Source organism: Hippopotamus amphibius, chromosome 4 (genome assembly GCF_030028045.1).
Source record: "Hippopotamus amphibius kiboko isolate mHipAmp2 chromosome 4, mHipAmp2.hap2, whole genome shotgun sequence".
NCBI lineage: Eukaryota > Metazoa > Chordata > Mammalia > Artiodactyla > Hippopotamidae > Hippopotamus > Hippopotamus amphibius.
The window spans coordinates 8,597,142-8,614,149 of record NC_080189.1 but is presented as its reverse complement, the minus strand read 5'-3'; the positions used below and the strand labels follow the sequence as shown (position 1 = coordinate 8,614,149).

At 38.3% G+C, this 17,008-nt stretch overlaps 1 protein-coding gene across 1 annotated transcript in view; it reads left to right on the top strand.

Annotated features, from left to right (window-relative positions):
* CNTNAP2 (contactin associated protein 2) overlaps positions 1-17,008 on the top strand; it is a 2,049,865-nt gene that overhangs the window by 1,167,941 nt on the left and 864,916 nt on the right. The gene's annotated exons all lie outside the window — the stretch shown is intronic.

The window sequence follows — 17,008 nt, the reverse complement described above, 5'->3', positions numbered from 1 at the left end:
TAAATGGTCTTCCGTTCTCCCTTGACGTGTCCAGACTTTCAAAATTCACGTTTTTGCTGTAGGACAAATGAAACACCCAAACTCACAACCCTGTAAGGGGTAAGGCGACAGGAGCCATTCACCATGCCTGTGGTGTGTGTCTGTGGTATTAGCAGTGGCGTTTATGTCAGGACATGGTTAGGTATGACAAGCAATCTGTGATGTCACATTAACCCATTCAGCCTCCCTCAGTGAATGTGACCATTATGCATGTAGGTCTGCAAGCAACAGCTGGAAAAGGAACTCAGTTTATTTTTAGTTTTCCTTCCGAAGCCCACAGCAGAAATGTCCCTCTTCTCCTTGTCTTGGTCATGACTCATCCTCAGTATGGTCCCCTCTAAAGCCCCCTCCTGAAGGGAAGGAAACACTGAAATGTGAAACATTAAAATGTTTAAATATTTTAAACATTAAAATATTTACTGAAGTAGAATATTTAATGTAGTTGTCTGCTTACAAAATAGACATACTGAAATATTACAAGATCTCGTCTTTGTTAGTTTCTGCAAATCTAGGGAGAAACTCTTTATAAAAACTTAGTTGACCTCCCACATGGTAGAAAAATACAACTTTTATATGAAGCATTACATAAACTACCTTAACATACTTCTTAAAAATGCCTTTCATTCCAACATGAAAATGTTTCATTTTGAGATGTTATGTCCACAAACTACATCCAACTATAAGTTGAATTTAACCTGGTGAATTTAGGTGATATTCTGTCCTATTTTCAAATCTTTTATGCGAGGGCTATCTTACTCTGAAAATTTTTTTTATTAATTTTATATTTTGAAGATGAAAGTTCTGTAAGTCTCAGTCAGCCCCCAATAAAGTATAGACCTTAAGTCTCTAATAATCCTGGAATAAAGTGAGAGAGTAGCGTAGACATACATACACTACCAAATGTTAAATAGGTAGCTAGTGGGAGGTTGCTGTATTACAAAGAGAGATCAACTCCATGACGGGTGATGCTTTAGAGGGCCAGGACAGGGAGGGTGGGAGGGAGTCACAGGAGGGAGGGAATATGGGGATATATGCATAAATGCAGCTGATTCACTTTGGTGTACCTCAAGAACTGGTATAAGAGTGTAGAGCAATTGTATTCCAATAAAGAACTTAAAAAAAAAAAAAGAAAGAAAGCATTACCTTAAATAGAAAAAAAAGTATAGACCTTTAGTCTCTAATAATCTTACTTCATTTAAGAGGAGATCCTTGGGGAAGTCATCCAAAGATGTATAATGAATCTTAAAAATATATAAAATCATCTACTATGAAATAAACTTCTATATAATCTTAATAAAGTAGTATTCACATAGATGGTAAATTACAGTTGATGTCTGTAGAATGTAACTTTTTAAAGCTTTAATATGTTTATAATAAGACATAGCATAGTGCTTATTTTTATTAAATATATGCAAATATGGGTCCTGATAGCCTAAACAGTTTATTTAATAGAATAGCAAACTATTTTAATAAAAATATACTCCTAATTTTTGAACCATCGATAATGTAATAGCTGTTATTTCTGCCTAAAGTAAGTGGTGGCAATAATCACAAAAACTGAGAGATGAATGTTTTAAGGTCATATATTCTGATATTAGATGTGTATTCATAAATTTGAATAATGGTTTTCCATACAGGAGGATTTTCCTTCGTAGTAATAGACAGTATATTGAGTCATTTTAGTACCTTGTTCATTTTCCATGTCAGTAACTTTAATGAGACAATAATTTCTGTCAATAATACCCAAGTTAGTTCATCCAGCTTTTGTAAACTGGCTAGATTTTATGGTGATGTTGCTATTTCACTTCAAACAGCATGTTTCCTGGACATTATATTTAAACTGTTTGCTACCAAAGAAGTACGGGTGAGGTGTTGAGATTTTACTGTTTTACACCCACGGCAAGATGAGGAGTTAAAATGTCTCCAAAAGAATGAATGAGATTTTGGTAAATGAAGAGAATGCAAGATTTTGGTAAATGAACCAGGCACTCCTGTTAAGGAGAATAACACGAGACGATGTAGACTAGGCATGCAAATTTCAGTTTTTGGCAGGTGCAGGAATACATAAAATTTTTTTTTTTTTTTTTGCCAAAATGGCATCTTGCCATTGTCGATGTTGCCGAGTGTCCTGTAGCTGACAGGACGAGGGATATGTCTTTCTCATCCTCCAGGGTGATAACCCGGAAGAGTGGCTGTGGGGAAGTAGTCACCTCAGATGCATTACACATGTCCTTAAATCCACTATTGAATATGTTTTCTGCTTGTCTTACTTTTTGAGGCAACAACTTCTTTTTTTTTTTTTTTGGTATAATTGACATGTAACATTATATTAGTTTCAATTGTGCAACATAATGATTTGATATTTATATATATTGTGAAATGATTACTAGGGCAATGATTTCTCCACATTAATTACCAATGTGTGAAATAGCAGATTCCTTTATTCACCTAAAATGTGCCCAGTTTAAAATCTTAATCTGTGAAGTGTTGTAGTTTTGCATGTATGATGCAGGACTGTGTGTTCACCTTAGACAAACCATCGATGATCTCACCCTCAGTCTGTTTATTTGCATATGAGAATACCAGTGACATTACCCTGTCCTCACATAGCCATGACCCATCAGATAACATTTTAATGATACACCCCTGGCTCATCTCTGGTTTAATCTTTTCCCCCTCACTAGCTGAAATTTTGCAAATGCCTGGTCTCTACCATTTTATTTTCAGACAATCTAAATTCTCCCTAAGCAAGCCTACACTGGCTCTTTCTTGCTTTTATCCTTTCAAATTTCAGCCTGATTGAATTGAGAGCTATTTTTGAAAAAATTAAAAAAGGGTAAACGGAAACACAGGGTAAAAAAAATAGAAATCACATGTGTGATTTTTATAAAATATTTAGAGATTATAGGAGCAGCTGCAGTGATTTTTATGAGTAGATCTTAGGGAAGGAGTTTGGGAAGATGATTCTAAAGGAGTTTTGCTGTGTGTCATTCTGAAATATCCTATGATTTGAACTTCTTTTTCTTTCTTCGGGTGTGGATTTACATGTGCCTTGTTTTGTTTATTTGTTTGTTTTCTGAACATGACCTTGAGTCAGGAAAGAGCAAGCATGCCAAGCTACAGAATTATTTGTTCAGTAGTATTTTCTGAGTGCATCCATGATGCTGGGCACTGTTCTAGGCACTTAGGATAAATCATTGAACAAAACAGACAAAGATCCTTGCACTTGTGAAGCTCACATTCTGGGAGAAGAAGAGGAAGTACAGATGTGATAAATAAATAATTATAATAGTAAGTTAGAAGGAATAAGTGTTATAGAAAAAGAAGAAAAAAAGTTGAACAAATCAAGGAGGACTGGCATTTCAAGAGATTGGTGTTGGGTTGTGGTTTAAATAGGTTGGTCAGAGTTAGCCTCATTTATTAGTTCAAGACCTGAAAGAGGTAATAGGATTTACCAACGTGGGCAAAGACCATTACAGGTAGAGAGCACAGTCAATGCAGCAAGGCTGCCTGGCATCAGCTAGGATCAGCAAGGGGCCAGGGCGGCAAGTTTGAAAGAACAAGGAGCAGAGCCACAAGGAGAGGAGGCCAGAACAACCCTAGAGGACCTGGAGACCTGTAGGTAATTGCTAGGATTTGGCTTTTATTCTGAGAGAACTAGGGTGTCATTGCAGGTTTCTCAGTAGAGCAGGGATATGATTTAGCTTATATTTTTAAAGAAAAACTCTGGCTGTGGGAGGAGGAAAGATAGAAGCTGGGAGCCTGTTATAGCAATCCAGGTGAGAGATGCTGGTGGCCTAAGACCGGGATGCCAGCACAAGAGGTAGTGTCATGTGGTCAATTCTGAATATATTGAGAAGGCATAGTCGATAGGGTTTCTTAATGGAATAGATTCGAGGAATGAGAGGAAGAGAGGAAACAAGCATAAACCGAAATGATTTGGTAACAGCAACTGGAAGGAAGGAGTTACCATCTCCTCCAATAAGAAGGCTAGTGGTAGAGAAGATGAGTCATGGGGTGGAAGAAAAATCCAGGGATTCGGTGTTGAGCATGAGTTGAAAGGTCTATTGGACACCTAAGTGGACATTTAAAGAAGGCGGTTGGATACATGTATCTCAAAAGCACACATCTGCAGATTAAACGAGATGCTGTGTCTGAGAAAATGTTCATCTATTGAAGACCCCTGGTTTCTTCAGCTGTATTTCATAAACAGCCGTGGAACTGGAAAGGGAGAAGGTGTATAGTAGGCAGGAAGCCTTTTCCATCAGAAGCCTGTAGCTTTACCCTTTAAGTGAGACCCTGCTCTTAGGGAGGAGGGCTTCATCAGCCCCTCAGTTGCTAGAATATTCTCCATAAACAGTAAAATATCTAGCAGATAATCTCCTTGTTTCTCCTCGCATGAGTACCATCTTTTATCTGCTCCTAGTACCCTCACATTGTTGGTTCCTCGTGGCAAACATCGTCAGGCACCAGACTCGACTCCTGTCCCCAACCTACTTCTCTCTCTCCTCTTCCTGGGTGTGAAAATCTGAGAGGCATAAGGCTGCAAAAACACTCCTATAACTAAAGTTAGGTTTATTCACTTCCTCCAGCAAGGGGAAACCAAAAGAGAACTGAGGTGCATCTCAGAGGGAGGTGGGGGAGAGGAAGGGAGTGAGGAAAGAGTACTGGGGGTCTGAGTGAGTCCTGGCAGGCCCTGGCAGGCCCTGGCAGGTACTGGTCATGATTTGTAAACTAGGAGAGTTGCTGCACTGGGGGTGGAACTTGTGAATCTCTGCAGCGCTCCTGTTTGATTTGTCTGTTTGTTTGTCTGTGATTCTGATCCAGGACACATGGAATGAAGAAGCTGGTGTTAAAATATTTTGAGCTGAAGTAGGTAGTGTTCATGACTGGTTTGGCGATTTTTTTTCTGTTTTGTGAGTAGCTGTAAAGTCCGCTTTGCTAGCTGTGACTTCTATATCAATCCTAAGATCAGCCTTGTAGCTTAGCTGCCAGAAGGAGATTTTTTCTCTTTGTCATCCACAGTGGTGATGTGACACAGTCCTGGCTAATGAGAGGTAAGCAGAAGTCAGCTAAGGTGTTCTGAGAAAGTTTCTATTTTTCTGATACAGAGGTCCCCCCTTACCCTCCACTGTCCTTGTTCAAATGCAGACACCATGCCTGGAGCTGTGTGATCAGGAAAACCAAGCGCCAGTGAACCAGAGTCAGCAATCACCTTCACTCCTCTTTGTGTGGGAGAAAAAGCAACCCTTGTTTATTTAAGTCACTGTGAGTCAAATATTATTTTTCTTGGAGCTGAAAGCATCTGTCCTTTCTTCACCCTCCATGTCTAAAATCAACCCATACCATCTTTTTTACCAGAACACAGAAGAACAAATTCCTAATTATGAAAATGGCTTTGAAAGAAAAAATGGTAAATTTATTTTAAGATGTATTAAGTTGCATGCCAGTGATTTCCCCTAGAGATTGGAACTTGGGGACTAAATGGTTGTTTAGAGGCCAAAGAAATTCATATTGTTAGTCAGCATCTGGTAGAAAAACGGGTAAAAGTAGTTCGTTAGAATTAGAATCTTCTTTACCTTTTCTATAACCTCCCTTGTAAATACATTAAGAAACGAAACCAGTAAATGTTCTGGATAGCACGGAGAGCGGAAAAGGAAGAGTAAACATCCCAGCTTAAGTACAGCCCACAAAATTACCCCTTGAGAAACTGTGAATAGACTGGATCCTATTTCTGAGTTAGTAATTAAGTCTTCATTTTATTTTTGGATGGAAGTGCATAATCACAGACCCAGTTTTTATTTTTTAATTCAATGCTTTCTTTTCAAGAACCTCTACCCAGTTTGTTTGATTTTTTTTTTTTCCTTGAAAGGAAAGAATAAGTAATACAGTTTTTTATAAAAGCACTTACATGAGGGTTGGATAGATACAGTGTGAGATGCTTCAAAGCTAAGCTAACTCTGCTGGGAAGGTGAACAGTGAGTAAGGAGATTAATACTAACAGTTCAGAAAGAGGTCTCGATTTTTTATAAAAGCAAGTTTCCAGTCCCGATATGAAGGATACATGTAACTTTTTTTTCCCTAAAATTTATCTTCATTTGTTCATAAGCTCCCATTTCCTGTCAACAGCAGCAAAAAATAAATGTTGGAACACATACATTTGAGTACCCTAATAACTGTATATACATAAGCCAGTATGGGATTCAAACTGAGTCAAAGGTCAAGCTCCCATTTGGGGCTACTGTCCCATTTCAAATGTCCTCCTTGACTCCTCTAGCATAGCCCTTGGGTCAGGCCCAGCCAACGATGTGACATCCTCAGAGGATTGGATTCTGCTCCACATGCTCTACTCAGGTTCTTCTGGGCTCCCCTGAGGGTGCCCTGCCTGCTTGTCTTCCGGAGTCAGCCCCGCTGCTCTGGCCGTTCTTCCTGCTGCCTGTGGGATAAGCCTTGGCGCCTGCTGGGCTCAGGTGTGGGGATTTGGGTAAGAAAGTTGTTTGTTCCCATTTGCCAAGGACTGTCTTGCTTTTAGGATTGAGAACCCTTAACCTGGAGAAACCCCACAGTTCTGGATAAACCAGGGATGCTTGGTCACTCAAGATCTGTGTACTCTTTGGACACGGATCTCCTAAGTCCCCTTTCTGGTCTACCAGCCACCCAGGCGCTTCTGTAGACCCTATAGGGACACACAGTGATTTTGAGATCTCTTGCAAACTGCATACAAGCTGAAATTAATGAAGATGTGTACCTGGGTGTGGAAATGGGGATAACTATCCTAGCCCTCCCCCAACCTCAGCATGTCTCACTCCATATCTACTCAGCACACCTCAGGCTGACATGGGGCCTCTAATTTCCCTAAAGGCGGAGAGCAAGGTACAAGCCACCATTGCCAAACGATTCCTAAGTCTCTGTTGAGATTCCTTCAGTCAGTACACACTTATTAAAGATCACTCAGTGAACATTTCCTCCTGGAGCTTTAATGCTGAAGTAGTGGAGGGAGGGTCATTGATCAGACGTTATGCTGTCCTAATACTATGTTCCTCCTTTGTTCTCAAAGACAGAGCTCTTTCAACCCCAAAGCCCCTGGATTTTAGACCATCTTCCCAAAATTGAATCCGCGTGTCTGCTAACATTTTGTCCCTACCCAGTGTCCAGAGGTGAACTCTCCCAGCCCCCACTCCTTGTGAAAAAATGTCATTGATCCACGGGGAACAAGAAAAATAAAATCAAAACTTTGACTTGAAATATCTAAAAATTATTTCTGCTATAGGAAAAGGAAGGCCTGTCTCTCAAACATGAGTATTTCTGCAGTGATACTATTTATGCCAGATTTCCTTTCTCTTTCACCTGGATATTGCTACCTGCAAATTGCCACCCTGTGGCTCTTGCACCTTTTCATAGATTTCCAGGTTGACCATTCTTTCCATTCTTCTTTACAAATGTTCATGTGGTCAATTAGGCTGGTGTCAAACTGTGCTAGTGCTTCTTTTATACTGGAAAACATTTTGTCTTTTATCATTAGATTCTTATTATAAAACTGTAGGTTTACGGGAATATCTTACTTTCATTTCATGATAATTATGCAAAAGTGGTAAAGGAGGCAGAAAGTCTCTCAGATAAACTTCACATTATTCAAAACTTCACGCCTGTTCAGTTCTGACTTCCTTGTGGCTCTGATCCCATCAGCCTTCAAAGCAGCAAAGAACAGGTCAGCTGGAACTCATCCCCTGAGAACTGGAGCCAGCAGGCAATTTTCCGGGTGTGAAGCTAGATTTCTTTTTGGGAAACACCCTTCAAAAATACCCTTAGGATAAGAGGTATTTCAGGGTCCTAAAACCAGATCTCCAGCTTAAAATAAAAAAATAATAAAAAGACTAGTTACCTAGTTCAGTTTTAATTTTCTTATATGACAGTTCATTTTGTCATTCTTTATTGTTAGTATGTTTCCTGTCTCTTCACCTTATCTCAGTGTACTCCCCATCTGCGATCCCATTCATTTTATATTGCAAATGGCTGTGTTTTTTCCTTCTTTCAGTGTAATCAAATTATTTATTAGTAGATTTCTGGAAAGCTCAGTTTCCTTGTGCTATATCTTATTCATTTCTGGTGTTAGAAGCATGGCTCTCTGTATAAACTTACTTGGCCTTCCAAGCTAACCCCAGGCTCCCCTTTGGTCTTTAACTGCATTGCCAGAGCCATTCGGTTTCTTACAGAAGGATGCAGAGAGGAATTTCCTGTTTATACTTAAACATTTAAACCATAGTCATGTATCCTAGCAAAAAAATCATAAGCTCAGAGACCTAAAAATATTACACACACCCTGGTGAACCCCATGTTCACGTCAGTTGCCTCTCTGAAGTGATTTCAAAGTGGTTTTATTTTTAAGTACAAATAAAGTACTAGAGTGACAAAACTTATTTTTAATGAGAAAATACAATAGTGACATGCCAGAGGAGATAACTCTCCTAGGAGAAAAAGCAAAAAAAAAAAAAAGTTGAATTAACCATTTTAAGATTCAACAGCAGCCTTATTCTTCTTTGATGTATTGCATGTATTAGGACAAAAGAAAACTATATTTGCTTTTGGTGTGGCATATAGCTGTGCTTTGACATTTAAATCCCAAGGAAGGCCCGGTGCATAAAAGTAATGTCAGAAAACAGTTATGTGTTTGAAGATAAGCAGGAAGGAAAAAGGTAATTTTAACACATAGCTAGATCAACTACAGAGAGATTTAAATGAGTCATTAAATTTTATTTCTTGCTTTTGGTATTAGATTACCTGAAAAATAAAAACAAAAGCAAGTAATAAAATAGATTTAAAACATCTGCCTTAACAAATATTTTCTTCTTGAGATAATTGCTTTTGTCAGTTTCTTAGCGATATTGCAAAATTTTGAATGAACTCTAAGAACTTATTTAACTGCCCTCACCTTAAACTGACTTTATGGATTAATAGACACTCACCATTCATTTTGTAAAATATAGGGAGTGATCCCATAGCTAGTGAATGAAGAGTTGGAGCCAGTAGGCTACCATCTTTCATCCCTTGTACTCCCCCACTTTTTTTTTTTTTTTTTTGGCTGTGTTGAGTCTTCACTGCTGTGCGTGGGCTTTCTCTACTAGCAGCGAGCGGGAGCAGGGGCTACTCATCGTTGAGGTGCCAGAGCTTCACATTGTGGTGGCTTCTCTTGTTGCAGAGCATGGGCTCTGGGTGCATGGGCTTCAGTAGTTGTGGCTTGCGTGCTCTAGTGCACAGACTCAGTAGTTGTGGTACACGGGCTTAGTTGCTCTGTGGCGTGTGGGACCTTCCCAGACCAGGGCTTGAACCCATGTCCCCTGCATTGGCAGGCAGATTCTTAACCACTGTGCCACCAGGGAAGTTGCCCCGCCCCGCCACATGTTTTGTGGGAGTCAGGTGTTCATTCCCAGATACATTTATGCAATTCATACTTGTTATTGTAATAACACAGTCCAGTTAAATACTAATTATATTTTCAAGTAGCGAAGGACTGAAAGAAGTTGTTTCCAATAAAGCCAAAATAAAAGGTTTTTTAGGCAAGTGGCCAAAACCAAACAAAACCATCAGTTTGGGTATGGACAAGGCAAATGTAAAAATTTGCAGATTCATTGGTGACTTTAGTTTTCACTACACTGTAAGAAACCAAGACTGGAAATCGAGGGCGATGGAAACAGGTCATTAGAAAAGCTGGTTGATTGGAATTGTATAATTCCGGTTAGTGGGCCCATACCCAATGACTCCAGAGCAAATCCCTCTGGCAAGTGAGTTATCAAATTTACATGATGAAGGGTTTTAAGTTAATTAAGATGATTAAGGTAAGTATCCTTCTAATATTTAGTTTCTTTACTTCTCTAATCTGGAAAAATAAGAAGTAGAATTCACTTTTTTCTTTTGCTTTCTGTATTTCAAATAATAGAGAGAGAGGAGGAGGAAAAAACGAAAGAAGGGAGGGAGGAAGGAAGGAAGAAAGGAAAGAAAGAAGGGAAAACTATTAATTTGCATTGCTTTCTGGTTTCTTGATATGGAACATTATCTACTTTCATTAAAATAGAAATCAGGATGAAAAGTAAAGAATGCTGTCTATTTGTGATGGCAGTTTTAAAATGGCATTTTCTTTGAGAATTTTCCTTTGCTATTTATATTATCCATGAACTGAAAAGAAGGGGAGTGGAGTCATAGATTCTTCTGTACCAGGAGAAACAGTTTTATTAAGACTTGGGACTTGTTATTTTTATTCCATTTGTTAATCGAACAAAAATACTTCTTTTCCTGTGATTATCTTTTTACTACCTAAAAACCAGTTTCAAGAGGGTTAAACTTTTTAGTTAACATTGTCTAAAATTCTGCAAGGTACCATTGTCACATTAGAGATCAATGTTTCTTCATTGTCTGTGTCTATGAATTCATTGTGGAACTTATTAGAATCTGAATCTCATTTTGTTTTCCAAATCCTGCTTGTATCAAAAAGAATGTTACATGAGCAAGAGAGGGATGCAGATGGAAGGGGAGGGGAATATGTGTGTTTGGAATGTTGTTGAAAAGTGAATCTGTAATAAATTTTAACAAACTAATTGTAATATCTGAAAAGGATCTCTTAATCAGTAAATAGACTGATTTAAATAGATCATAATCTACAATTGTGTTAAGGAGAGACCCTCTAAATACAACATTTGTTTGTAAGATCAACTTAGTTTGCCTTAAACAAGTGGTGCCTGTTAAACTTTTAGTCCAGTAGTTTCATGATCTTTGATCCTTTGGCATAGTCCCAGAAAGGCTTCATCAACATGAAAATTATTTTCATGGACACACTTCAGTGAAGACCCCTTCTGAGCAAAGGAATATGACAGCAAAGTGAATTATTTTTTCTTGAAACTTCAGGCATTTGCAAATTAGAAGATTAAGAAAAAAACTTTAAAAATTCTTACAGAATGACATTTCCAAAGTTAGATGGAAGCACCAGACACAGAGGCAACTCCTTTCACATAGCTATTATACAGTCGTCCCTTTGTGTCCTCTGGGGATTGGTTCCAGGACCCCCCAGGATACCAAAATCAAGTCCCTTATATAAAATGGTATAGTTTTTGCATATAATCTATGCACATCCTCTCATAAACTTTAAATCATCTCTAGATTATTTTAATACCTAATACAATGTAAAATCTATGTAAATAGTTGTACATACAATGTTGTACATAACAATGCTATGTGGTTTTGCTTTTTGCAAATTCCTGGAATTTTTTTTCCAAATAGTTTTGATCTGAGGTTGGTTGAACTCACAAATGTAGAACCCATGGATACAGAGGGCACACTATGTTTTACTAAGTCAAGAGACATTTGTTAATCTCCCGAGAAGGTAAGAGCGCTGGTACTGACATGCACAAATGAGGAAATCAAGAGACGCAGAATGGGATCTCTTCTCACCGGGAATGCACTACTTTAGCCATGGAAATAGGAAACATCCGTGAGAAGTTTAAAAACTATATAAGAAGCCTGTGCTTCATACTCATTACAGATAATGGTTTTCAGAGGAAATTCATGAAGGGACAATCACTGTGGGCTACAGTGGCTGGTGGAGGCTTCATGTTGAACTGTAAAGAAACTTCAGCCACACGTAAGAAAGAACGTGCCAGGCCAAAGCAAAAGCATGAGGAGGAGTATGGAAGCACAGATGACCATATCATACATCTGAAACAGTGAAGTGACTGTTTAAATTAGAGCAGAAAGTTTGTGGAAGGGGTCAAGGAAGAGGTGGAAAGATATGTCATTCATTCATTCACTTATCTATTCATCACTGATAACCTACCATGTGCCAAGGATACTGTTAGCCTTGATGAATAAGGTGTAACCTTCTGGACCCTACATTCTTACTGGCTAATAAAAGAAATAGACATTAAAAAATTATTATTATTATTGAAAAAACTGGGAAATGCCAAAATTGAAGTATGCAGAGGGATGGCACCTCTAATTCAGCCTGGGGTCCAGATTAGGATGGAGGAGCTCACACAGAGGAGCAGTTCACAGGCACACAGGAAGGACTTTTCAGGCAGATGGAAAGCAGATGCAGAAGGATGCAGGTGTGAGTGACATGGGGATCCACAGGGAACTCGGGTGTAGTGTTGTCTTCCCGACATTACCAGCTACTAGTATGAAGCTAGAGATTTCATGTGGGGATCTGAGGCTAGATATTTAGGGAGAACTGACAGGGAACAGGCCTATGGAAAAGATTATAATTTATCTTCTGGGAAATAAGGAATCATGGAATGATTTGCATGAAAGTCAGTTTTGCATTACTGACATTTGCTCTCATGGTCTGAGCAGAGGTGGTGAGAGCCTGAGCTATGGCAGTAGCCATTTAAGTGGACAGGAAAGGGTCAATCCAAGGTATTTAGGAGTTGAACTGAGGAGAGCTCATTGGATGTGAAGGTCAGGAAGTACTGCAGGAAAGAGAAACTAGTTTCAGAGTGAAAAAAGGCTTTCATGGAAGACTATTATCTCCACTAGTCCCTGAACTTAAGTTATTCAGTTATTCAGACATGAGTAGTAAGTTAATTAACTGTTTAGTAGTGAGCATACAGTCCCTTCTCATCTGTGGTTTCACTTTCTATGGTCAACTGTAGTCCAAAAATATTAAATGGAAAATTTCAGAAATAATTCATAAGTTTTAAGTTCTGGACTTAATAAGGAATGAAAAAAAAAAAAAACCATATGCTGAGGTTGCCAAGATCAATGGTAAGAACGAATCTTCTATCAGTGAAATTGTGAAAAAGGAAAAACAAGTTTGTGCTAGTTTTGTTGTCATACGTCAAATTGCAAAAGTTATAGGCATACTGAGTGACAAGGACTTAGTTAAGATGAAAAAGGCATTAAACTTGTCCAGTAAGATATTTTGAGAGAGAGATACCACATTCACATAGCATTTATTACATGATACTTTTATAATTTGTTCTATTTATTATTAGTATTGTCTTTAATTTCATACTGTGCCTAATTTATAAATTAAACTTTATCGTAGGTATGTATGTATTGGAAAAAAATCATAGTATATATAGGGTTTCCCCAAGGCCCCCAGTGGATGCCTGTCCAAGGTTTCAGGCACCCACTAGGGACCTTGGAATGCATCCCCTGCGGATAGGGGGGAGCTGCTGTGTGTCAGCTAGAATCGAGCTTAACTAGGGTCTAGGAAGATGGTGAAAACTAGCAGAAGCAGTTGAGCAGTAGGGAGAGCTAAAAGAAAGTTAAAATAGGAACGGCAGAGTTGAGTTAGAAGTGCAGGTAAGGACATTCTGGAATAAAGAGGAAGAAAAGAGAGGTCGAGAGCTGTGCTGTTGAACACAGCAGTCCCTGGCCAAACATGGCTATTGGACACTTAAAAACTACTCGAATTGAGATGTGCCGTAAGTGTAAAATACACACTAGGTTGTGAGTACTTAGTACAGATAAAAGAATATATTATTAAAATTGATCTCACTTTTTTCTTTTCACTTTTTTAAATGTGGTTACCATAATATTTAAATTTACACATAGAATGTGGCTCATGTGGTATTTCTATTGGACAGTGCTGGTCTGGAATCTCTAGATGGTTCCAGCTGGATACTGTGCAGCTATAAAAAGCCCTCCAGCTTCTGTGTTGGTCTTGTCCAAAGCTGGGTTAAAAGAGCCATGCAACTTCTGATGAGACTCAGTAAGTTGCCCTTTAGAATTCTTTTATTTCAGAGACAGTGGGGATTCCCAGAAGGTCTGTGCAACTGGCATCATTCTGAAATTCTCAGTCCCTTTTAATTAGTTAGAGGTTTTCTTAAGCCCTAAATCTGCTTGCAAGACCATCTCCAGAGAATATCTTTACAGACTTAGAAGCCGATGTGTTAGTTTTCTTCTAGAATATTAATTCCCTATTCATTAAAAATAAAAAGTATTCAATGAAAAAAAATGCGGCCTAAATTAACTAGACAGTATATTAGTTGAGCACAAGGTAGAATCCAAAGATTAATTTCTTCCACTAAAATATGTGTCAGTCATGCAAATGTGTACAAGTTGGCATCCCTGAAGTAAAAGGTTGGGTTTCGATTAGAAATTGCTTTCAAGTGATAGGTACAAAGGCACAATTACAGTTTCTTTTTACTTTCTTTTTATTGAGGTATAATTGACACACAACATTATATTAGTTTTAGGTATATTATGTAATTATTTGGTATTTGAATATATTGTGAAATGGTCACTACAGGAAGCCTAGTTAACATCCTTCACCATGCATAGTTACAGAATTTTTTTCGTGTGATGAAACTTTTAAAATCTACTCTCTTATCAGCTTTCGGTTATGCAAGACAGTGTAATTAACTATAGTCGCCATGCTGTACATCACATCTTCATGACTTATTTATTTTACAACTGGAAGTTTGTACCTTTTCACCCCTTTACTCATTTAGCCCTCTCCTCACCTGCCTCTCTGGCAACCACCAACTAATTCTGTATATTCATGAACTCTCAGGGTTTTTGTTTGTTTGTTTTATTTGGTTTTGTTTTAAGATTCCACATATAAGTGAGATCATAGGTATTTGTCTTTCTCTGTCTGACTTTTTTCACTTAGCGAAATTTCTTCAAGGTCCATCCATGTTGTTGAAAATGGTAAGATTTTGTTATTTTTTATGGCTGAATAATATTCCATTGTGTATATACATCACATTTTCTTTATCCATTCATTGACGAACTTGTTATTTCGATGCCATGGATGTTGTAAATAATGCTGCTAGGGACATGGGGGTGCAGATATGTTTTTGAGTTAGTGTTTTCTTCAGATAAACACCCAGCAGTAGATCTGCTGGGTCATATCAATTACAGTTTCTTAGACAAATCTGAAATTTTAAATTTCACATGTAAGTTTTATGAAATAGAGAACGCAAAGCTTGCCTGATAAGTCCTGAAAGCAACCAGAGATCCAGACTCCACTATTCTGCTTCAGTTTCCTTAACCCATAATTTCCACTCTACCAGTCACAAAATGACTGCTAGAACTCCAGGCATTTCATCTGCTTCTCCTGCAGAAAATAGGAGGGCACACCTCCCTTTTTAATAAGTATTCTCAGAAGTTTCATGCAACACTTTCACTTACATCTCATTGGCCAGATTTATTCACAACTACAGCAAGTTTCAGGATAGACTGGGAATCATTCTCTTATTCTAGGTAGTAATGTGCTTACTAAAACTTGGGAGTTTGTTACTGAGATGGAAGAAGAAAATTTGTAATGAGAGAGAGAAATAGCAGTTGATAGCCCGGTTGATATCTCAAAAAGTTTTTTTAATTAAAAAATATGCTTCCAGAAAAAAACGTGATGCAGCATTTGTATACTTTATTCAAGCTGTATATTTTATATTTTTCATCCAACTACTCAAAAATAAATATTTATCAAGATTGAGTCTTAGGCAACAGGTGTTTTGGGGCATTCAAGGAAGAATAAGATACTTGAAGAATTTTATATATAGATATATAGCTATGTATCTATCTGCAATGATTTTACAATAGAACAGCAGGGGTGGTTATAAACTCTGGTTCTTATACTTCACCTACTTGATATTCATCACGAACTTCTCATTGCTCTTAGGAAAAAGTCGCACATCCTTTAAAGTGGTGTGTAAGGCTCTTCCGGTCTGGCTCTTGCCTCACTCTCCAGCTCCACCTACATCATTCTCCACACACACACACCCCCCCCCCACGCCCCGCCACAGTGACCGTGGTCAGTGCCTGGAGGGTGCCCTCAGTGGCCCTTGCCTGCACTGTGCTGTGAGTCTGGAGTTGCTCCACCCCCAGAGCAAATTCAAAGATAACTTCCTCAGAGAAGCCATCCCAGATCTTCTACGACTGGGCCAGGTTCTTTTAAACTTCTTTATACTCACACAATAAAGACTATCTCGTCTTATAGACTTTAAGCTTCATAAGAATGGGAAACGACCTGAGCTTGCTCTTTATTTGACTGCAGTGCCGAATGAAGTGTCTGACATGCAATATTCTCTAAATACATATGTTTTGTGTGTGTAATGAATGAATGAATACAATAGTGGCACACACACAAAGGCTCTGAAAGTACAAAGAAGGAAAAGAATAATTCCAAATTGAAGAATTCAACAATGCATGTGGAAGATATGGGATTAAACTGGTCCTTCGAGGGCAATAAAAGCTAGCATCAGATGGTAAGGGACAAGACTATCTTGAGAAAATAGACAATTTAAACTAAGGCATGGACATGGCTAAAACAGGAAGTTACCCCAAATTCTAAGAATGTCTGAAAAAAAATGTTAGAATGTGTGCTGTAGTCCATAGGCCGGAAAAACCATTAACTTTTTGGGATATACCCATGGATTGTTTTTAACTCTGTATATCTCAGAGGAATTGAGTCATCAGATTTTACCCATTTGAAAGAAATCCTACTTCAACTCATTTATTCGTAAAACTCTTCTGCTTCTTTTTTCCTCAGCCATCCTCTTTGAGTCAGTGGTCAGAAAATCTTAGAAGTGGGTACATCAGAAAAGTGTGTGCTGAAAATATTTTAAAATAATGGTTTAGAATTATGGACTGTTATAAACTCCTCTTAATAATGAGTTGAGTAGAACAGGAAAATGACTGGTTTCTATTGTCAAGTTTACTGTAGAATGTTTTCTTCATGGAGAAACTAGATTTTGTAGTCATGACTGTATGGAAGTGTTGGAGAAAAATGTTCAAGGTGAAAAAGAATTTGTTTAAATACAACAATAGTTCCCTAAGGGAGGGTTCCATAAAGAACCCCTGGAAGGGTAGGTGGAAACACTGTAGCACAGCTGATAGGGATCAGTATAAAAATTAGAGTCCAAAAGTTATTTACAGGGTAAATATCTTGCCGAGTGGAGTGCTTTCAATAACAGCGATGGGTGTTGGATAGGTTGGCTGGAGATGCAAGCTCGTGATGAGCAGGTGAACATGGGGT